The following is a 23,817-nucleotide window of genomic DNA, read 5'->3' as shown; positions in this document are numbered from 1 at the left end:
GTGCAGGTACTTTTGAGCACAAGGCTCCACTCTTCCTAGGGCTTGGACTTCCTTCTAGTTAGGTGGCCTCTGATGTCGAACTGGGTCTAACGATTACTTGCACTGCCTGTTTTACCCCCATCTAGGTGGTCTGCAAATTTCGTGCTTCTAACTCTTTAGACCCCTTGGTCTTGTATATATATTGTATTGCTTGTGATGTGTTGGTTTATTGGAGTTTTACCGTGATTCTTTGCTATGGTCGATGTTACAAAGGCCTTGTAATAAATGTGTCTATATTTTTAATATAACACCTGTCTGGAGTAATTTGTAAGCGTCCTTGCTTTGTGTGCTCATTGCGGGCTTTCAGTCACCCTCACCCCTCTTGAGACATAGTCTTGACCGCCGCCATTGCTACCCTGATTGGTCTGGCTTGTCCAGAGGTTACCCTGTTCCAAGAAACTAGGGTGGCCTTCTGAACCTCTGCCCCTCCAGGACAGAGTTCAGAAATCCATTTTAACAATTACTAACATCATGGTGAGCTGACTTGCTCTTATCCTGCTATGCTTTGTTCACACTCGGGCCATGTTTGTTAACAGTAGTTTTGGACCTACCAATATTACCACATTCTTAGACCTCACTGAATTGCATAAAAACGTGAGGACATAACCATGGCAATCAGTGTGAAAAGTGAAAATGCATTTGATAGAGTGAGTTGGAAATTCCTCCAGGAATGTCTTAGAAAGTATGAGTTTTCAGATTCCTCTAGGTCTTTAATGCATACAATTTATGCATATGTGTAGACTAGTGTAACAACTAATGGCTTTATGTCGGAAGAATTCTCTTTGCAAAGGGCATGTGGCAGGGCTTCACTGTAACCTCTCCTTTGTGATCTGTCCTAGGAATCTTTCTTGCAACATATTTGCTGAAAAGGTGATAATAAACAATGGGGGATGCTTTCAACTGATGACAAATGTAGACAATGGGCCTCATTCCAAGTTTGCCGGTACAGTAACAACTGTACCTGTAAGCTTGCCAGTAACGCTGTTACCGTACCGGCATACTACGAGTTCTGCTCGCGGGTGCCTTTTTCGTCTGCCAGGTCTGACGGGCACCCGCGAGCAGACCATGCCGGATGCACCGGCACCATTCTGAATGGTGCCGGTGCATCCGGCCTCCCCATTCCCATTGAGCTGTATGTGGCTCGAATGGGAATGGGAGCATTTATTTCCAGAGCCCAGGAATGGGCAATTACCAGGTCCGGCTGTGCCATAATGACCCGGTGATTGCCCATTCCTGGGCTCTGGAAAAATAATTACACCAGCAGCAGCCGTGCCTGTTATACCGGCACGGTTACCATCGATATTGTAATGAGGCCCAATGAGCTTAATGACTCGCACAGCTGAATCCCCCAGGTGCTTGAGACCATACACAGCTACTGTAGGATCATTGGTCAGAAGGCGAAACTTGATAAAACTGAAGCCACGCTATTCACACAATACTGTCAGGGTAGACAGGTAGACAGCTTTGGTCTAGAGTGGTGTCGTGAAGGTATTAGATACCTATGGCTGCACATTAAAACAGACATTATGGATCTGATGCCACACAACTTTGTTCAGGATATGGAATGGGTTCAAGAGGACTTAAGAAGGAGGGGCCTGCTTAACTTCACCGTTTTGGGTAAAGTTAATATTGTGCAAATGGACATCCTAAGTGAAATGCTCTGTGTTTTTATATGTATCGCGATAAAGGCTAGTAAGGAACAAGTAGGTATGCTTTACAAAGAGATGGTGCACATTCTGTGGTGTATTTACATAAGAGGGCTCAATTCTCATGGGCAATTTTGAGGAGCCTGAAAAAAAGAGGTGGCTTCATAAGCCAAGACTCGGGGTTATAAAATAATGTCTGCATACTGGTCAACCCTCTTTTGGCCTTTGTAGTGACAAGACTAATACATGGATGGAGGTAGAGTGAAAGGTGCTGAAGGACACTAGATCCTAAAGGGTTAATGATGACAAAGGAACCTCTGATGGGACAGTCCATGCTCACTGACATGATGAATGTGATAGGTACTTGGCATAAGGCGCTGGAGGTGTTGAAGTGTCACATAGATATTGGTCTTCATCTAATATTTGGAAGAACAAGTTAATCAAAATTAATGGTAAAGAGATGCTTTGTGTGTCCTAGACAAAACAAGGGATAATCTCTGTAAACCTGTGTCGGGGAAGAGAAAAAGAAAATTCAGTTGTCCCCTACTGTACTAGATTGTCTACCTTGCATGTTTTCACTAGCCACTCTTTCAGGGGACTCTTCACACATTTTGCCATGTTGTATTATGTTTTCTTGAGCAATATCTGTTTCTCTATGAGCTCCTGAGCATGGACTAAAAGTGCTGTGTTGCAAGAATTCATGCCAAGGAATTTTGAGACTACTTGATTGACTAAACCAGTTGTGCCCGGTTCAAACCAAGGATCGCTAATAGCCCGCAAACAGTGATGCAATGAGTCGGGTATATACCCCACCCATTGGAAAGAGTGATGCAAATTTCTACATGTGACATTATGACTGGAAGTAACCACTGAGGAATGACTAATAGAAATGAAAGATTGTTTTGCATTTGCAGATGCCAGTGTGTTCCTGCGCCAGAAGGCCTACCATGGGCTTGAAATTTGTCAGCTGACTGGTGACCTATAAAGGTGAGGGGTCTGGAGACTGGGTCTGGTTGTTTTAGGTAGTTCTCATTAGGATCAGGTGTTCATGTTCTTTTCTTGCAATTCAACAATAAATCTGTTTCTGTCATCATTCAAATATGATGCATTAGTCTGGTTCTATGACAATTCTGCTGCCATAACTAGGACCAGTCACACACCTTGGGAACACTGCTGGCCAGGGGGCCGCTTCCTCCAGAGTGCCTTTGGTGTGCTTAACTGGAGGAAAGGAGTCTGCTTTCAAAATTTCAGAGAGGTGGTCGGAAAGATGCTCACTGTAAGTGGTGTGACCACAAAGCCGCTCAAGGAAGTCAAGGGTTTTTCCAATGATGAAGAATGATGCTGACTTTCTGGTTTTGATGTCAGTAATTTAGATTCTGGTTTGATTGATCCGGTCCGGTAACTGCTCGGGTTTGTTCATTCTGGTCGGTAATTGTTTGCTAACATTCTGGTAAATTGCACTGATGCAGAGCCTCATGCAGAAATGCTATTAAAAACTGGAACAAGGGAATGTTGAAATATAGTCAGATCGGGTGATTGCAAGGCAAATGTCCAATCCTGTTTAGAGCCATGCAGCGATGTCTCAGGTATATTGACCCCCTCCCTCGCATGACTGCAAAGAAAGTTGTGTCACAGTATGAGTTAAACAAACGTGACTTGGTCCACCCAGCCGCCACCAGGTCCGATTCTTCACACGTTGTTGAACAGTGATCCATGCATGTCACTCATCGCCGCAGTGGCCATTTGTTTCCACTCCGACTACCTGGACCTACACGCATTACTGCGTCGCCTGCATTGAGAACCTTTGCTCACACAGGCCCTTTTGACTGGACTGAACCTTTTGCAGAAATACTGTTCACCTGCTTCCATCAGTGCACGCTGACACGTAGATGATGTACGCCACCATGCCTTTTTGATTACGATTACATAGGATCCTTCACACACAAGAAATGATCCATCCTGATGAAGGCCGACTAAATTACTGCTCCACAAGTTTAGCTCATATGGCCGAAACACTGTCGTGCTGACCTGTTTTTCATTTTGTTATACAATGTTGATTGTTTCACATTTTCTGTACTGTTCACTAGACAATTACAAAATATGGATGTCTCATGTCTTCTACACTAGGAGATGTAGAGAATGTAATTGTCCAAATTCGAACTTCAAATATTGTGTATTTGAATGTTTTCCACTCATGTACTATATCATGTATATATTTTTTATGTTGAATATCTTATGGCTTAATATATTTATGTATTACTACACATACTGCACACAAATTAAAATAAGAACTGAAGTATTTGCTTTAAGAGTTGTGTCAATACAGTTTTTTTTTGACATTCAGAAGTGAGAAGTTCTAATCATTAGTTGTACCTCACTGACCTTGCTCAATTGTGTTATACAGTCAAGACAGGTTTCCATGCAACATAATGGTATACATTTTCACTTTTTGTACTCTACGCATAGCAGTGCCTCGTTCGAGAACATCAAATTCTGCCACTATTTAACGCTGGACAAACAACATACACAATTCCAATTTGAAGGTACCTTCCACTTGGATTGGCTAGCTAAATTGAAATGTGCATTAGAGCCAAAAAGAATAACATTGCCAACAGTTGGGTTTCATGCTACCTTGTTTGAGGAACCTTCAGAGACAAACTGCATCCAAAGTAAGACTGCTGAAGGATTTCAATGAGAGGTTAAATTAAGAATTTGAGGTACAAGGGGAGAATGGAAAGGGAAAATTATGAGATCTTCGTTCTCGTTTGCCCACAGACTATAGATGATAAACAGAATGAATATAAAGCAGAGGATGTAATAGATTTTTCACCAATGTATCTGTGACGCTGGAAATGCATCGGAGGGACAGGGCCTCTGTATCCTTGTCCTTTAGTCTGTTTATCATGTATGTTCTGCCTTGTTTTCCGTGCTGGAGCTCATGTAGGACTCCTGGTGGTGTGGCTCTTCTTCTTTTTGGTTGTGGTGAACAGACCCTTGGGAAACCCTTATGGCACCCATGGGTGGGGTACAACCCTGTACAGCCAGTGTACGTTTTTGGGCACCTGTGTGTGGTCCACAGAGCAGGGTATGGGCTGGTGGCAGATCCATGCTGAACTGAAAGGTGCTCTGAGTATCCTCCATTTTGGGATACCCAGGCCCTGCCATTGGACTCAGTTGATTCCTGATAGGAGACAAGAATGCCCCTGTGGCCTCTTGCTATCGCCTGTTACCTTGTTTTCCCAAAGACCGGGGAAGCCCTGCCTCTGTCCCTTCCCCCTGACTGGCTGTTGGGTGGAAGTTCCATATATGGTATTGTGGGGGAAGTCCAGGCCAGACTGGCTGGAGCCTTCCCAATGACTGTGTGTTGTGGGTACGCCCGTGGGGTGGGCCCTGGGTGAATGGAGTGTGTGACGAATGCGCATTTCATGTTATGGATGTCTAGTATCTGGTGAGTGACACAATGGGCCTCATTACGAGTTCGGCGACAGCCGTGTCTGCATTACAGGCACGGCTACCGCCGAACTCACATCCGGCACCGCCACCCACGACTGGGCACTTACCGGCCCATTACGAGTTGAATGGGCCGGTAATTGCCCATTCGCGGGTGGCGGTAATGCCGGGCTCCTCATCTCCATTCTGCCCCAGAGGGCAGAGTGGGGATGAGGAGCATGGATGCACTGGCACCGTTTACAACAGCGCCGGTGCATCCATGTGTTTCCCTCACGGGTGCCGCACAGCCTGCCAGGTCAGACCTGGCGGGCTGTCAGGAACCCTTGAGGGAAACTCAAAATAAGGCGGTACGGTATGGACGGTGCCGGTGCCATACCGGCACCATCCATACCGTACCGCCAGGGTTGTAATGAGGCCAGATTACTGAGACAGCCATGCCCGAAACTGGTATGAATGCAGTGTGGAGTGCTGAAAGGATGGGTGCTTGTCCGAATCCACATTCCGTGTTGTGAGTGTCTGGATGGAGAAGAATGGCCTGAATCCACTGTGAGCCTGATTGGCTGCCTGCCTGCCTGAATGCCCTTCTGAATGATTGGTTGCCTGAGTTTGACCCAGCAGAGTCAATGAGAGACCAAACAGTATATCTGGGGACCTCTCACTGATGGAAATCGTACAGAAGCTGAAGTCGATACTTGATGCTTACTGTCAAAGTCGAGTTGGGAGAAGAAGTTGATCCGCTGTTCCCTTCAACATAATCTGAAAGCTGCTGTGCCTTCAAGAAACTGATCCAAGAGAGGACCTGGCTAGGAGACCTCTTTCCGAGCTATGAGGGACTATTGTGCACCAGCTGATCTTTGCCAAAGCTATATGGAAGTCAGACCCTCGAAAGGCTGCCGACCGGAGAAGGGAGCCGCTGCGGAATCCGAAGTGAAGCGCCCAGACGTTGAAGTCCATCACCGGCAATGACCGCCATCGCCGACTGGTGCCGCAGTGCTCCATTGCCTAAGACATTTGATCCAATGACTCCCTTGCTCATCACTGTTGACTGCTTTCGTCCTGCCGGAGAAAGTCAAAGTCGTCGATGACCGAGGAGCACCAATGGTGGGTTTCCCGCCACCCGAAGTCCTCAAAGACACCAAAGAAGATTAGATAGCCAGCCGTGATCAAGTCCGGATTACAGACGCCCGACGCCAACGACCTGACGCCCTTGCTGGGCCAAAGTTCTTCGTAGACTCTTTGTGGCAACAAACTATCATCGTCGAGGTATACCGTAGGCCTCTTCCTCACAGGACATTCACAAGCTTTTGTCTACGAGCATAATGAGGATCGGAACGGCTTTCACCGACAACAGCGTTCACCTTTTTCTTCATCAAGGAATCTCGATGACCCGTGGCTCGTGCCTTAAATGTAGTTCTTTCAAAAAAGGGCCCATCGACAACTCGTCCAAGAACTCTATGAAACCAGGTACATTGGAGTAATAGAACCTTTAGATGGAATCAAGACTATATATACAAGGCTTGTCAATACGCTTTATTTACAGGTTGCCCAAGTGGGGGGATCCTCACACAGAACTGTCTCTAGGTAGATATACCTTGCCTTCTTTCTGTGGTCTATCGTTGATTCATCTTACAATCTGATTTGTATGTTATTTGGGCTGTTAGCCGTGGGTGCATTTCAAAGGAATCGATAGTTAAGGGTGGTACCACGTAGACCTGTATATATTTGCCAATTATAGTATTGCCAGAGTACAAAGTGTGTTATTGTAATTGTGTTTATAACGTGAATCTTATTTATATAAAGAACTGTGTTTTCACTAACATAGTGTGTGGACATTCCTTTGTGGGTGCTTGGGGACTACACTATACTTAAGAACCAGCCTGCATCACCTCCTGAGAGCTAAGCCTTGATTGATCACCACGTTTTACCAATTAGAGAATCTTGGCTGGGGTGCTCTGTGCCTTGACTCTACTATATAGAGAGCAGGAGTACATATAACCCCCCTCCAGTCTTTAAAGTGTTCATGCTGGCTTATCAGGGGGCAGGCAGACACTGCAGTTGCCATGCCCCCATCACACTGCAGTTGCCATGCCCCCAGCGATCTCTACGACCACTACACCTCAGCCTATGGCCAGTCAGCAACAGCTTTAAAGACCAGTAGTCCATCAGAACCTAGTGTGTGCTCCTTATCCCACTCTACAGTTTTGGGTGGACAGGATTGGCTGCCCTAGATTCTCAATAATACCCATCCATGCTTCTCCATATACATGTTTCTGACTAGATAGGGCAGAAACAATGGAAAGGATGCAGTAACTCTTCAGGAGGCCATCAGGCAGGTGCCTGCAGTGGTAGGGGGTGACGTAAATAACAATCATTTACTGACAGTTCATGTTCCTTGGACTCCATTAGGGCTAGGCAACTTGGTTAAAGAGTTTACAAACATTAGAGAGGAACCTTAACGCTTCATTGAGTGCTATAACCCTGTCTGGGCTGAGACTCATAGAGCAGGCCCACTGGCCCGATTCAGACCAGTGAATAGGGACTGAATTAGAGAAAACATGTCACAGGTTGCAGAGTACGTACCCAAAAGTGTGCCCCGAGAATGCTGATTGGGGCTGAATCAAAATTGCAAGCAAAATAAGGGAGACAATATTTAGACCGACTGAAAGTAGTGTTCACACGGCATTCAGGTATTGTCAAACCAGAGGATACATTACAGGCGGCTGTGGTTAATTCCTTTGTCACAGGGATCCAACCTAAGCTCTAAGCTCAGGTGAAGATTCATTTCATTTAATTTCAGCAATAGGAAAATGCTACAACCCACAGGCATCTAAGCACTCAACTGAGAACATAGATAGCTCTAGATGTAATTGTTTTGTGAAAGGCTAGCAATTCTGAAAAACTATGAATGTTATTGTGGAGTAAATTCCTTAGTCTAATGGTGAGAAAAGAGCAAGCCTGACCCATACCCAAGGCACGTTGACATCGGGGAACACTGAGAGCACATTACCCCGCAGATCTTAGATCATGAGAAGGGTTGTGTTTGAACAAAGAGTGGGCAATTTCCATAACAAGCCTTATGAGCAAAGGTAAGTAGCTTAAAATGGAGCCTGTCACTGATAGGCTGCCAGTGTAATTCTTGACGAGCAGGAGATATATGGGACTGTAGTGGAGTATTACTGACAACATGGACTGCAGAATTTTTGAATACCTGCAATTAATTAAGGGCATATTTGGTAGTGACAGCATGTAAACCATTACAATAAGTGGGCTTGGAACCTTCATTATCTAATAGTTTGAGGAGATAATGATCACATTTATTTTGGGTATCATCATCAAACTTTCAGCCAAGAAGACTTGCACGTATTTTTTCTTTAAGTTGTGTAGGTATTGTAAAGCCAGAAAGACTGATGTTAGGAATTCTATATGCTAGAGAAGCTAACTGGTTCTCAGGTGAGACCAGTAACAATTTAGTCTTCTTTAGGTTTAAACACAGAGAGTTGTTGGCCATCCACTTTTCTATGGTAGAAAACATTTTTTTTTTTAAAATTTAGCCTGAATATCATTAACCAGTTTGAAAACAAGTTGGGTGTCATGAGCAACATTTTGAAAGTTGATGCCTGTATCACATAAAAGATCATGAAGTAGCTTTAAGTAAATGTTAAAAAGTAGTGGGAACTTAAGCCCACTGGGAAGCCCCAGTCAACCAATTCAGTATTATTATTATTATGAGGGTATTTATTAAGCACAGACATAGCTTTGGGAAGCAACATAGTTCTTTACAATCATAGGGGGAAGAACATACTGATGGAAGCAGAGAAAAAAGGAGAAGGGAACTAACAGGGGAGGGTGGGCCATTGGCAGCATGGGGGGAAGACAGTGGGGAGCAGATCAGAGTCTCAGGTAGGGTGGGGACTGCGGGGGTATGTTAGGAGGACAAACCTATTTTACTTCGGACGATCTATTGGTAATGAAGGAGGCAATCCACTGAACAGATTTATTGGAGATCAGAATACCTTGTTTAACACATTTGATCAAGATATTCAGCCTCATTAAAAGTTTGCCAGTATGTCGGTGGTAAATCTTGTGAAACACTGCCATAAGATTTACTGTTACCACCACTTGGCCCTGCGAATTTACAAGTGTTAGTGGGCGGTGAACTCCATGTGACTCCAAGGTCATTTCGGCGAAATTACTGCGAGCACTAATTCTGCCAATTTTGCTGTTTTGTGGTGGTAAGGAGGAGGATTTAATGCCAGCATTTTGCTGGAGCAAAATTCTCCACCTTACCACTGAAGCTGTAGTATGGTACAGTAATGCAGTGGTGCTGCAGTGGTAACAGAGTTGCCACTGCATTAACAAACATTTTTCCATTACTGCCGTACTCATAATGAGTCTCTGTCATTGATAATTTTAAGTGACGCATCTTTGGTATAGCAACAATTATGTACGAAAGCGATAGCAATAAAATATCAATCAAAGCAAGTTCAGTGCTTCTAGCAGGTTGAAACCTAGTCTGGCGGTCACTCAAGAGATTATTCTCTTCTACATACCTGTTTAGCGGATTGGTGACAGTCTTTTCCAGTACTTTCATGATGAATGGTATGATTGGCGCAGGGTGGCAGAATAAGCCCCTGTCTCACCTGGTGAGAGTAGTGCATCACTTTATAGCTTTTCAGAAGCAGGAGAAAGAGAATATTGAGATCAAAGTTATGGCTTTACTATTCCAGAACTTGTAGGTTGAGAGGGCGCTCAGAGGAAGGGCCGCCATGAATTTCCAGAATGTTGCCAGTTTCAAATTTGTCAGATGACTGTGCACCTGTAAAGGTATGGGTCTCAAGGAAAGGTCAAGTTGCTGTGGTCATTTCCGGTTAGGATCAGGTGTTTGTGTTCTTGTCTTGCACAACAGAAACAAAGCTGTCTCTATTTGAAATCATCCAAAATTGGTGCTTGAGCCTCGATTCTACGATACCAGTTATGGCAGGTTCAAGGGATACTGAGTTGTGGATTACTTCCGTACAACAAGCTGAAAGCTGGAGGAGAGAAAAGTTATCCATTTCTGAAGGGGGGCATAAGTAGTGTCCTCACAGGGAGTTCCCACAAGCAGATGTGCCTCAGTCTGTCACTGTGTTTATTTTGGGCAATGCTGGGTTTGCACCGTTTTCTGAAAAATGATGCAGTAGACAAGAGACTGGAGGCATGGTCACCAGGTGGAGCTTACAGTTTGAATTGGATCATAGTCTAGATGTAACTGAGAAAATCAAGAAGGTGCATTTCAGTTGTAAAATGGAGCAGAGTGTAGTTTCTATGCAGTAGCAAACCTTAGCCCACCAGCTCTGGTCAACTAACCTGCTTTTTAAGTGCAGACTGAGGAACAATAGCAAATGTAGGCATGTGATGAGGTACACGCAACCTCTACACATATGTTTTGGGCATGTAGCAGACTCCATGTTAACTGTTAGGAAATGCCAATAGCCCTAGAGTTCCTCCTAGAAAAAATGACTACCCTAACTTGCCCAACGTTGACTTGGATGAAATAGATTTGGGAATTCGGGAAACTAGCAGTCCGGTCACTGGTCGCTGGGAAGAAGATGATCTTGAAAGTCAGGAAGTGCAGTTCTCCCTCCTCAATTTGTTGACTGGGATGCTGAAATAATTTCACTGTTTTGTAAGGAGAAGGTGATGTGCATAAGGAGGAATGTGATTTGGACATTTGAACGGATTTTGCCATTCATTCTAAACTGCTTATCCACTCGTGTTTCAGTGTGCCAATCGCAAATGCAGATTGATTAAATGTCTGACTTGATGGAATGACAATGCAGGGGATAAAGGAAGAGGACTGAAAACCACCTCTCCTCCCCACACACCTTTCTTCCTCTTGTTTGAACCTCTGCACCCATTCCCTAGGTGCCCTGTCCTATGTTTTTCCTACCCTTCATTTGGGACAAATTAACAATCTTAAAATTGAACTGCTCAATTGGCTGTGTTATCTTTTAATCTTGGTGAAATGCATATTTATTATTAGTTTGTCGTGTTTTGAAAACGCAATAAAAATATTTTTTTTAAAAAGAAACAAGACCGGGCGGTTGTGAACTCCATGAATCAGAACTATAACCAGACACTTGCTGGGACCTGTCTGGAATTAAAGTAATGCTGCTTCACAACACTTAGAGACAAGAGGGAAATGTACCGACCCCGCACATCAATCCCTCTATAGGATAGTATCCTTTCAAATACACAAATGCTCTACGGTCTATTCGTTTCAGTACAACCAAAGAGTCACACTCACAAAAAAACATAGTTCAGTATAAACATAAACAGTTTATTATTTCACAATTCAGTATTGCATGTATTTTATATAAATTATATATAAATTATATATCAATAATTCTTGCCTTATTTCGCAGCAAACAGATTTTTTAACATCACAATGTCGGTCCACAAATACATACATTGCAGTTATTTTGAACAAAAGTGATTGTTAGCTCTTCACAATTAAACTAATGCTGAACATACAGAAGGTTAACAATTCATCTATTTACATACTCTGACTCTAAATAAGACTTCAATTTGGTATTTTCAAGATTAATTATATGTGAACCCTTAGAATATTTCAGAACCATAATTTAAAATGTGATTTTTGTGAAATGTTTCAGTTTCTTTTTAAATTAAACCAGGCATATCTTTGTTGTGCTCCTGTGTTGTGGCCAGATTACATACTCAACATGTGGTTCCCATTCATAATCAGCTGTGTAAGTCTGAACTCCCTCCAAGCAATATTTAAGTAAAATAGATTAATTACATGAACACAAGCAGATGCGTTGCTGATGGGGGGAGCGGAATGAGCGGGCTATAGCCCTGGGTCTTTTGGTTGTTACCCCTGATAGAAGCTCAGGGGCTACAACCAAAAGGCTAGCTAGCCACGAGTCCCAACAGTCCCAACATTAGGTAGCCCCGTATATTTTCCAGACCTAGCAACACCTCTGAATACAAAATAACAGAATCGCTGGAAAACTCACATCCATGTACAGTAGCATGGATTGTAAATAGTCCTCTAAAATAGGGAACACGCAGAGAGAACTGATTGTGTGAAAAGGTCACTAAAATCAGGGTGCTTTTGCCTGTTTGAGACACTGAGCCGGTAAAAAACCAAGCAGAAACAGTGAGACATCTTATTGGATTCCTGTAGGTTCCAGTTCGATTCCAGGCAGCCCAAATTCACTCTTTCAATAGAGATTGAAGACATCACTGAGAGAGAGAGAGCCATCTATAAATGACAAGATATGTCTTCAAGTATACCTAGTAATAATCAATCTGATCTGATCAATCCCGATCTGAATGACACCTGGCCTAGTAGGATCGTTGTCTGTCTTCCCTCTGTTCCCTCCTCCCTGCCTCGTCACCCTTGAAACACTTGTGTATAGGCGCGTTACAAATGCCATATCATATCATATCATAAAATACTGTTTTCATACTGTAGCAACTGCTTACTAAAACTGGATCAGGATTTAAAGAAAGGGCACATCAGTGTTTATCTTTGGAAATCGGTTCCTGTGACTTGTGTTAGGGGAAGTGCAGTACTCAACTTAGTCCCATTGGAGGCTAAATGGAATCCAAAATAAAGGAGATTAGAAAACATGCTCCCAGGTACAAAGCTAGCTCTTAACACAGCCCATGCCTATCTGGACCTCGCCTAGCTAGAAGTGTGCATGCTAAAACATGTTTCTGTTGCAAAACAAGATTTTCATTTTCTTAACGTTGGTAATATGTGTCTGGTCTGCACCCCCTAGCGTGTGATGCATGACTAACTATACTTTTTGAGTGATTTGTTATGCTATCATGCAGGTCCTTTTTCTATTTTTTGATGTTTATATCTGTCCATAACGGCATGATTGTACTGTTTCTTTGTATGTCATCAGAGCAGATGAAGTTAAGAAGCACCGCCCCATTTTCCGAAGACAGAATCTTGAGTTTAAAGAATTAGCTTACTAATATAAAGTAACATGAAGAGGGCTTGGATAGTGCACTTCTGACATTTCGGCATCCTCACTGTGTGTGGCTCTGTCAGAAAAGAGGGAAGATGTTTTAGTGGGACAGAGCAGTAAGCATGTGTGAATACCTTTGTGTTCATGCATGCAAGCATTAAGTACCCATGTCCTGAGTGTCAGGCTGATTCTAGGTGGGTGGTGGGGGCTGTGGTCGGAGTGTATGAAAAGATGAAGTAGAACTATGTTGCTGCTGGCCTGCCCTGATCACCACAAACTCCATTGCCACGGCCCCTCCCACGCACAATACAACCCCCAAACACATGCGCCCGCTGTTTGAGGGAACGATCAGTGCAGTGCACTGAAGTGCAAGTTTCAACTGCTTCCTACACTTTTATTTTAAAACGAAACCATTCCGAAACCGTTTCTTTTTTAAATAAAAGTGTTGGAACAGTAAAACGTAATTTAATAAAGTAAAGGAGAACCGCTCACACCCACTTCGACCACTGAGTGGTGCATTCACTTGGGTGTGTGTTTCATTCAAAAAGGAGAGCCCAAGAACGATTTGTGGATCTCAGCACTTCGAGGACCTAGTTAGCCACTGGTATTGGTGTTTGTGGCAGGAAGTGAGAAGTGAGCAGTGGTGCTGCTACATCAATGTGCTGTGGTTGTAGGCATCACAGTGTGCAAAGGTTGATTGTGTGCGTAGTGTAAGGTGTAGAGAAAAGAGGGTGTGAGTCAGTTAGTGGATGAAATAGAAATGCTTAATCGATAGAGAAATATGTTGTTCATTAGTGATTGGTCCAGTGTTATTGGTGTTTTAGGTGCTTATCTGTGTTGAAGAAGCGTTCATACTTTTCCTGCTTCATTTAAGGGGCACAGAAAGACCGACCTTAAAGAGTCTGGTCTCCTGTTGTCCTATGATCATGTGCTGTGTGCAGGACCATTGTATGTTTGCTAAAGTATCGGTCTGATTCCAATTAAGTGTCAATGGGAAAATGACCCAAATTAGTTCAATCTCCCACAATCTTTAGCTGATTGGTGCGAATGTTTGTGACCTATTCATGTAAAATTCAGGAAATATGCTGGTTACAGTTCAGTAGCTAAGTTGTGGTCCTTTTCTGATGGCCAGGTGGTTTTCCTCTGTAAGGAGATATCTGAGGATCAAATTCCAGAATTTCGTTGAGAGGAAGGAAAGGGAAGATCCTAAAAGTTGTTCACAAAAGATGCTTGCAACACATCATACGACTGCATTGCTGAATTGAAGCTTCTGAAGGTTTGATTTGGATGAAATTCCTTGTGGTGGATTTGTGGCCCTTACTGTGGAAGGTGTGATGAGCTGGGTTTTGAATTCAATCCTTTTCATTGGGAGCCAGTGCAGCATTATAAGTATTGGCATGTTGTGCTTGTGGCATTTAAGTCTCTGAAGAAGTATTGCTGCTACCTATTGGACTCCTTGCTCTACGTTTAATAGGTCTTTTGAGAGCCCTCTAGTAGAGGCTGGTGGCATAGTATTCCTGAACAGTACTAGTGTAGTCACTGCCATGGTTTTGTATGTGAAGTTCAGGTCACCACAGTGGAGGCAGGTGAATATTTTAATGGGGGGGCATATATATTTGCCCCGAATATGTGGGAACAACTATGCATAGCCTGAGGGAGCACACCCCAACTAATTTTACAGCACTGTATGTGACAAATTGGGTAAAAAGCCACACAGTTTGCCATTGGTTTTGTATGGTAGCACATGAAAAAACACAATAGATGCAGGTCACCAACAGTACCAGTACACTGGCGAATTTTCCAAGCATTTTTATGATGCCTTTGCCTATACATGTTCTTGCAGGCTGCACCAGGATATGCCATATCACCAAATAAGAAGTCTAGTGAAAAATGTCATCCCACAAAACGAAAGTATGTCCACAGTGGCTATAACAAAACATGTGACTCTAGCCATGGATTAACACTTATCCTGATTGCTTCATCATCAATGCTCAGTAAAAGAAATTCCATGCCACAGTAAAGAAAATATAGCTAGACTGGCTGCACCAAAATCTGGCACTCTAGCCACATAACACCCTTATCCTGTTTTCTTTATCGTAGATGGTAGTATAAAAATGCCATGCCTCAGTAAGAAATTACAGCTTGACTGAACGCACCAAAAATATGCCAGTCTAACCACTTAATAACACTTACCATGCTTGCTTTATCAAAGATTCCCAGTGCAAAATGCCACCCACAGTAAGAAACTATAGCTAGCATGGCTGCATCAAAATATGACAGTTTAGCCACTTACTAACACTCATCATGCATTCTTTATCATAGTTGCCCAGTATAAAATGGCATGCAACAGTAAGAGATTATAGCTAGAGCAGCTGCACCAAAATATGCCAGTCTAGTAATATAGTCACACTTATCATGCTTGTTTTTATTATGGATCTCCAGTGAAAAATGCCATACCACAGTAAGACATATCTACACTGGTAGCACCACATATGTCAGTCTAGCCACTTAGTAAAACATGACATGCCACGGTAAGAAATTATAGTTGGACTGCCTGCATCAAAATACCAGTCTAGCCACTTACTAATACTTCTCATGCTTACTTTATCATAGGTGCCCTGTAAAAAGTGCCATGCTACAATAAGTAAATATAGCTACACTGACTGCACCAAAGTATTCCAGTTTAGCCATGTAATAAAACTTATCATACTTGCTTTATCATAGATGCCCAGCAGGAAATACCATGCCACAGTAGGAATGTGCATGCTGGTGACTGGTGCTACCAGTGTTAGCAAGTCTAGCCAGGTAATAACATGTCTGCTTTAACCTTGATGCACAGTAAAGTACCTTTAGTGTGCCTCAAGAGTAAAGCAAAAAAAGAATGCCATGTCACTGGCAGCCCCACCCCTAATTTAGTGGCCTGCTCTCCGATTACACATATACACACACGCTTTTATACAACATACAAGCACGGTCATACATCAAACAACACCTTGCATGCACATATACATAAAAGCAAACACACCGACAATCAAACACACATACATGCATACACATTTAATTAACATAATACCCTGCCTGATCGCTCCTTCAGCACGTACTGTGCTGCCACAGAGGACCAGATTGCTAGCCCCTCCTCTACGCAGCATTATTACACTGACAAACAGGTGAGGACTCCTCTCCTGTCATCAGCATGTCTACACTGCTAGCACAATAATGAGTGGCAGCAGGGCCAGACTTCTGGTGCCCCTGTGCCTCCAATTATCATGCAGTACTTTTGTTGCAGAGGCCAAAGGGCTCCACATACCAACAAAAACAAAATGCATAGTGGGGGAAACGCCCCTGCTCAGAGGCAGGCTGCATAGTCTCCTGTGTAAATAAAGGACATAGGTGGACTGTGCTACCTGCAACTTTAGCGATCGGGAGATGTCCCGTCCATATCAGTGAGCCTTCACCTGGTAGCATGATGTGTTGGATCGGTAGAGTTGAAAGAAGCAGCAACTTACAATAGCTTTAACCTGCATTTCTAGTGTGAGATCTCTGTACAGTCTGATTCCACACTTTTTCTGTGCTGTTGTAGGGAAAGGGCAAGTTCCCATTTCTTCAGGCCCAAGGATTGCTTTTGGGCTTGGTAGTGTAGTGCCAAGAATCATAAGCTTAGTTTTTGGTTGGGTTACATTTCAGTTTGTCATCCTCCAAGAGTGAATGCGCGTGTGGCATGTGCTGAGACCTGGTGTATTTGATTTAGAGTTCTTTGCCAGCTTATAGAAGCCTAAATTGTGGCTACGTTCTAAGACAGGAGTCATGTAGATAGATTGAAAAGGAAAGCTGGAAAGGTAAAAGACTCAATCCTTGGTGTAGTCCAAAAGGTGAAGTTGTGGGGACCTGGCCACAGGGCGGCCATGTGGGTTGTTTCAGAACTGTTTACAAGTTAATTTTAACAGGTTTTTAAATCCACTCTGTGCAGCACCTGTACAACTCCAAGGGGATTCTTGGCTCTGAGCACACTAAAGCATAGGACCTGAAGACATTCAAATCTGTTTTTCTCAGAATATTTTAAAGAACAGAAACGATTAAAGGTCTTTTTTGAATTCCAAGGGGTCACTTAATTCCATAATAATGACTGCTATACTGAGAAAGCTCTTCCCTGGGCCGTATCCAGGTAACAATTTGGTATCTTTACCCAGTATCTGTCTGATGACTATAGCTGACAAGATGCTACATATCTAGAAAAAAAGTTCTAAAAAATATGTTGTACTGGATTCGAGCCAAGCTCTGTGAAGAATACAAAATGGTTTCAATTCACTTCTTTTTGCAAGTGGGTGCCAATGTGTCCATGCTTCGGGTAACATGCTCTCTCCTGCTCAATCATAACAGAAGGGCAGGGGCTCCAGATTAAAAACGATTATTTGGATAGAGCAAAACAGGCTGAGTTACATACACTGACCTAAGCTCGCAGATACAAACGCAATAACCAACACCACCTGCTGAGAAAACGAACATTGATATTGAACTGTTTTCAATAGCCTGAGATTCAAGGCAAACACAGTATTTGTCAGCACTTAGCCTCAGAGCACAATAATATGGAGGCTATAAGTATACAAAGATTTCAGGCTACCGTGGCCGGTGTAGGGCACTCACCAAGGACTCCAGTGGTAAGCTTGACTTTCACTTGCTAGTCCCGGTACATCAGAGTAGAATTGTTTTTCATAAAATTGTATTTTTATCTGTTTCCATCCCTCCCACACATACCTCGGCGATGCTGCTGTAGCTTTTTCAAAGATCTCCACTAAGACATAGCTCTCAACTCACACGCTTTTGGCGGGTGTCACCCGCCTTGTAAACAGCTGCCTCACACGCCAAGCCTCCTGCACGCCCATTCGTTTCAATAGGCCTCTCACCCGCCAAAAATAAAATCGGGTGTTTTCACCCGCCATTGCCACATAAATGGTTGAGAGCTATGCTAAGAATACGAGTGCCATCTGCGCGGGTATAGAAGCCTACTGTATGCAATCAAAACAAATGTGCGCAAAAGCACATTACAGTAGTATTTTTTTATGGACCACCCTTTTCTGCATTTTTACTCGCTTGCTGTATCTGCCAATTGTAATGCATTATCCACTGTACTTGCGAAAGGAGGACACAAATAAAACCAGCTGTCCTTGTGGACAGGGGCGTTGCTAGTGGGGGGGGGGGGCTGAGGAGGCTATAGCCCCTGATCTTTTGGTTGTAGCCCCGGATAGAATCTCAGGAGCTACAGCCAAAAGACTAGCTAGCCCCCAGTCCCAACATTTCCGATATCAGCTTAGCCCCGGGTCTTTTCCAGACCTACCAACTCCCCTGCCTGTGGGCATTTAGCAGCTGCCATTTTGTCTTGGGTGGTACGGTGGGGAGGGAGGGAGCAGGCCCTTGTGTACATAGCCATGGGGCTGTAAATTGCCAGTCCACGTTTGCAGGTTGTGCCATCGTGTCAGTGGCAAATTATATGTCACATTGTTTGCAGAATTAGGAAGGAATAACCTGGACCAGGATTTTAATATATTTCTGTTTTAGCCAGTTAAGTACTTAACGTTGTAAGGCAATTGCCATGCATGTAAATAATTCTCGCTTCCATTTGTAATACTCCAAAATCCCTTTCATTAAAAATGACTGCGAAGAATCACCTTTAATGCAATATAAAATGCAATTAATTCTAAAAATCAATTTCCAATTTAAGCACCGGTTTGGGGGCATGAATTAAATAAAGAATAGATTTCTAATTAAGGCTAAGAATGTATGGCCCTTTTGTACATGCATAAGCAATCACTTTCTCCGGCGCATTCAATGCAGCGCTCTTCATACGTGGATCGCCATCTTGACAGTAGACGTCGATTCAGACAACGCAAGATTTCCAAAGGCTCGACTGGTCAAAGGTTGGCTTCCGTGGCTCTTATGAGAATTTCGGGGCACGTCATTAGCACGGCGGTGTACTTGGAACGTGCATGCGTGTTTAAGCTCATTTATTTGGAGTGCCACTCATTATTAAAATGTACGTTTTCTATTTGCGGAGATTATTTTTTGTGTGTACCTTGTTAAGGCATCATACAATTGTTTAATATTACAAAAGGATGCAGGAAAAGTCTGTAATGCCATTGGGCAAATATTAATCTGCCAGCGAAAGCCTGCGCCGCCTGATTCCAGGGTGGCTAGGAAGTGACCTTTTACAGGGGAGCTTCGAGGACGACTGGTAGCCTCGCAGTGTGCTCTTTGGGCAGGAATTACAAATAAAGCTGAATAAATAGGCAGCTGTAACGAAGACGCCCTTGCTGCTTTCCTACACAAATTATTTCAACATTCCCAGTCGCAAAGGGGAACCATTTGATTTTTGAATAAAAAAAATATAATTATTCTGCTAAGAGTCATTGGGACAATTTAACGGCTACAGTGGACCAGGCGAAGTGTCAGAGCACTAGTTTTGTATAAGAAAACGAAAATATTAAATCAAATTAGCACATGTAGATCGTTGTTGATCCCCTCTTAGCCAATCAGAGTATTTAGAGTGCAGTCAATAACTGCTGGCATCAACTGAGCTCTGAACAGCGTGTATTCAAAAGCAGACGGGAAACAATGCAATTTTCAGGAAACTTTTTTTTTTCAACCACACATTCCCTCTGTGAGAAGTCCTTTTTTTGGCTGCAACATCTTATTTAACACACGAAAGAGAACGCCAAAACATGGGAGAATGCTTTCTCATTTTTTTTGTATAGAGAAACCATGTACTTTTACATAACATTAAATGCATGCTCATGTTGAACCTGTTTCAGTTAAACCAAGTTTGCAATTAAAATGCTTAATTTATTAGGACAAATATGCTATTTCAATACTACAAAATAAAACATTTAATTTGATAACTCAGCTGCCTATTTACTTTACCTATTATTAAAGGATTTTCTTTTTTTACTTCAACACCAAAACTCCTAAACATGTGTTTCTACTGTCACTATCTGCTAATAGCCTTATGGACCTCGGGAGGGTTCATCATCACTTGGGATTATGACCCTTCCCACAATTCATGGCAAAAGGTGAATTATCCTGCCAATAGACCCCTGCCTCGGTCTATAAGGCTATATGACACAGAAATATGAATAATCTAAATCAACACCCACAATATATAGACATGATAGGTGGGTGCATGTATAATGCTTGCTCATTATACAATTTGTTTTTTGGGATATCATACCAGATGACATGGATAGGCATTACGATCAGATGACAGGCGAAATAAACTTTGATTAGTTCGACTTACATTATAGGTTGGATCTATCGAGATGTGCATTGACGTCCGCAGTGGGTCAGGTGCCCAATGGCTGCTAGTGAATTTTCAAACAGGTGGTATGTAAATAGTCAACAAGCGACGCAACAGGGTGAGCCTGACTTCCCCAAGGAGTGTTTTTCAGGGTTTGACAAAATAGAAAATAAAGGGGCCAAAGTGAAAATTTTGCAATACAGAAACTGGACATAAAGTAATAGCATAAATTGAAGGGGAACACATGAGAGATTCTGATACCTACAAGGCTATGCCGTCAGTACACAACAGCATTTATCTGAAGCAGCTCATCATGTATGTGCATTTCAGAAAATTGTCTGCCTAACTGGAAATTAAAAGTACTCACATACGTGTGCAAGGCACAGCATACAGTGGGCCATTGGGCCACTAGGAATAATTAGGAATCATACACAGGGTCGGACTGGGCCATCAGCCATTCGGCCCGTGGCCGGGCCGATCACGACTTGGAGGGCAAGGCCTGGGGGGCCATCTATAAGTGGGGCGGTGTTGAGCCAGCCAGGATACAATATTTTCCCTTGGCTTCAATGGTTCAGCAGCCCGCTCGCACCTCATCATGGCACGCACAGTGCATGCATTAATCAAAGAAAGGTAACATGTAAGTGTTACCTTGCTCTGATGAATTAATCACAATAGAGAGTAGGCGTGCTGGCCTGCCAGTGCCCCTGAGCGGAGCCAATTCTCCAGTGACTGCGTGGCGCCAGGAGCCGCTCCTTTGGTTTCAATTGCATTTGCAACAACAAATTGTTGGGGGTGGGCTGGTCGTGTGAGCTGAGAGAGGGCTGAGCCTAAGAGGCTGAGCTTGTGCCCTTCTCTCACCGAGTCAGCTCATTTGCTGCTTGTGTCAGAAGTTTTCTTTGGGGGAGGGGGTTCCCACCAGGAGCAGATTGATTGTGGATGGGGTTGAGAAGCCTGGGATGGGGCTGGCCTGAAGGAAAGGCATTTGCTATGCAACAAGGCCTTTGTAACAAGGGGGAGCTTCCTACTGCCTGCAGTCAGTCGGTCAGTGTCAGAGGCGCAGCCTGCCTGGTCTGGCCCAGGCCCAGCAGAGGAGTGGAACAGTGGTGGTAGACACTGACTGGCCTACTCAGTGAAGTCACACACAGAAGAGAAGTAAATAAAATAAGAAAATTACAAAACAAGGCTGCCTGAATGAATTAATTACTGCATCAAGGAAGGGGCTTGCTTAGCGCCCTATTCGCTTTGACAAACTTTCAGAAGTGAAAAGGATAGGACGCTCAATAGCTCAATTCCTTCTCTTCAAAGACATGTATGTACGATGTATGTACGCAGAGAACAATTTTCTCTAACTCTTGCATACGCAGTCACCATTCATAAATCACAAGGTCTTACCCTAGACAAAGAATTGATAGATATTGGTAACACAGTCTTTAAAGAAGGCATGAGCTACGTAGCACTATCACAGTTACGTACACTTGATGGTCTATTTCTAATCAACTTTGATGCAAGTAAAGTAAACGCTGATATTCTTTGCATTTTAGAATACAATAGACTTTGTTCACTATACACCCCCCATCTAAAAACATATCCTGTTCCACAAAAAGTAAAACGTTGTAAAAGAAAACTAAATCAAACAGAAATGCAACAGGATGTTACTGCAAATCCTCCAAAGAGAGTAAAGGAAACTAATACTTTATCAAGTACCACAAGCAAAAAATAACCTATTAGGGAAAGTAAACCAGGTACTTCTTCAAAGAAAGAAGACAAACTCCAAAAAAAGCACTCAGACACAGAACTACCTGGTCCATTTAAACTTTCAAATATAACTGGTGTAAGTTGCTACGCAAATGTAGCAATGAATATTCTATTTCAGTTACCACCAATTGTTGACAACATTTACTTACACAGTACAGACCAATTGTATTTGCAAATGTTAGTACTTCATAGAAACACAACAAACAATCCTGACAACGCGTATAGTGTTCATGGAATAAGACAACTGTGCTGGAATGGTGAAATTCACTATAAACTCACAGGAAGATCCACAAGAATTTTTAATGTACCTACTACAAGTAGTGGAAAACAAAAACATAACTATAGATGAAATCTTCCAGATTTCATATATGTGGAAACATACATGCACTCTCTGCACCAATGTGACACAAGAACAAATCCCTAATGAGCGCTTTGTATATGTATCCATACCTAATTGTGAATCCGTTCCATTTCAGCAACGTGTACAAAATGCAAACCATGGTAGATTATGTACTACCTGCAATTCGGATAATCACTCCACCTTAATAATACAATCACATAGTAAATACGTAATACTAATGCTTCTACATTACAATGCAGATGGTACCAAAAACAACTGCAAGCTGACTGGATTCACAAATGTCAAGTATCACTTGGTAACAAAACCTTCACAACAATAGGTATAATCTACCACGCAGGAGCCACAACCAATGAAAGTCACAATACTGCATATATAAAAAAAAAATGTGGATGGTTCAAATGTAATGATAGTACCATTACTCTAAAGCAGAGATTACCAGCAAATCCTACAAACACTTATTTAATCTTCTTAAAACCAAAATGTATTAACTATTAGTACCCGGCGAGAGCCAAGCAGAATGTAACACGCATTCTGATTGGCTCTCGCCGGGTCGTTACCCGGCCAGGAATCCCTCAGCCGGGATTCCACGGCCATTGTTCCTGGCGGGGGCATGGCAGCCCCTCAGCCAATGAGGAGGCTCGAAGCAGGGCCACCCTGCTCTGAGCCTCCCTGCTGCTGAGAGGCTCCCTTCGCCCCCCTCCGGGGACTAGGGTAAGTCTTTTATTTTAATTCCCTTCCCTCCCACCCCCCCCCCCAACTTGCCTTCTTGTTCCTGCGTCCCCGGCGGGGGACGAGGGAAGCCTCCAGCCGTGTGGAGACTCGGAGCGGGGTCACTAGGTATTGATCTCCGAAAACAATAGTGTTTTCCTCCAAAGAGCTCTTCGTAGTTTGTTTTGAGTACTTCTTGTAATCTGAGGTGAATCAAAGCCAACATTAGGTTGGAGACCATGCTCACTTCATCTATTAGTAGCATTTACATTTGTTTTAATACTCTGCGTAGTTCCATTGCAGTTTTTTTTTTTTTTTCGCTCGGGCCTTACCTATGGGCCCGGGGCATTACCGAGTCAGTAATTGACCCTGACGCTCGGGTTGTATTGCTTAAATCTGTACTTAAACATTAACAAAACATCTATTAAAAAACTATAAACTGTTAGAATATGCCAAAAGCTATCTAACTGCCCCAAGATTCTACAACAACTAAACAGATAAATGAATACCACTAAATTATATCAAACAATAAACAGTTAGAATACGCCAACTGGTATCTAACTGCGCCAAGATTTTCAATAACCAAACAGA

General features: G+C 43.0%; 2 long non-coding RNA genes across 3 annotated transcripts in view; one reads left to right on the top strand and one right to left on the bottom strand.

Moving 5' to 3' along the window:
- LOC138569717 (uncharacterized) overlaps positions 1–23,817 on the top strand; it is a 691,026-nt gene that overhangs the window by 157,603 nt on the left and 509,606 nt on the right. For both annotated transcript variants that reach the window (XR_011303308.1, XR_011303307.1), the window contains exon 2: positions 2,600–2,672. This is a non-coding gene — a long non-coding RNA (uncharacterized lncRNA). The remainder of the gene's footprint in view (positions 1–2,599; positions 2,673–23,817) is intronic.
- Positions 1–23,817, bottom strand: part of LOC138569718 (uncharacterized) — a 483,349-nt gene that overhangs the window by 423,556 nt on the left and 35,976 nt on the right. The gene's annotated exons all lie outside the window — the stretch shown is intronic.

Source organism: Ambystoma mexicanum, chromosome 2q, assembly GCF_040938575.1.
Source record: "Ambystoma mexicanum isolate Mex_15411 chromosome 2q, UKY_AmexF1_1, whole genome shotgun sequence".
Lineage (NCBI taxonomy): Eukaryota > Metazoa > Chordata > Amphibia > Caudata > Ambystomatidae > Ambystoma > Ambystoma mexicanum.
Note: the sequence above shows the minus strand (reverse complement) of the source record. Positions and strands in the feature narration are given on the sequence as shown.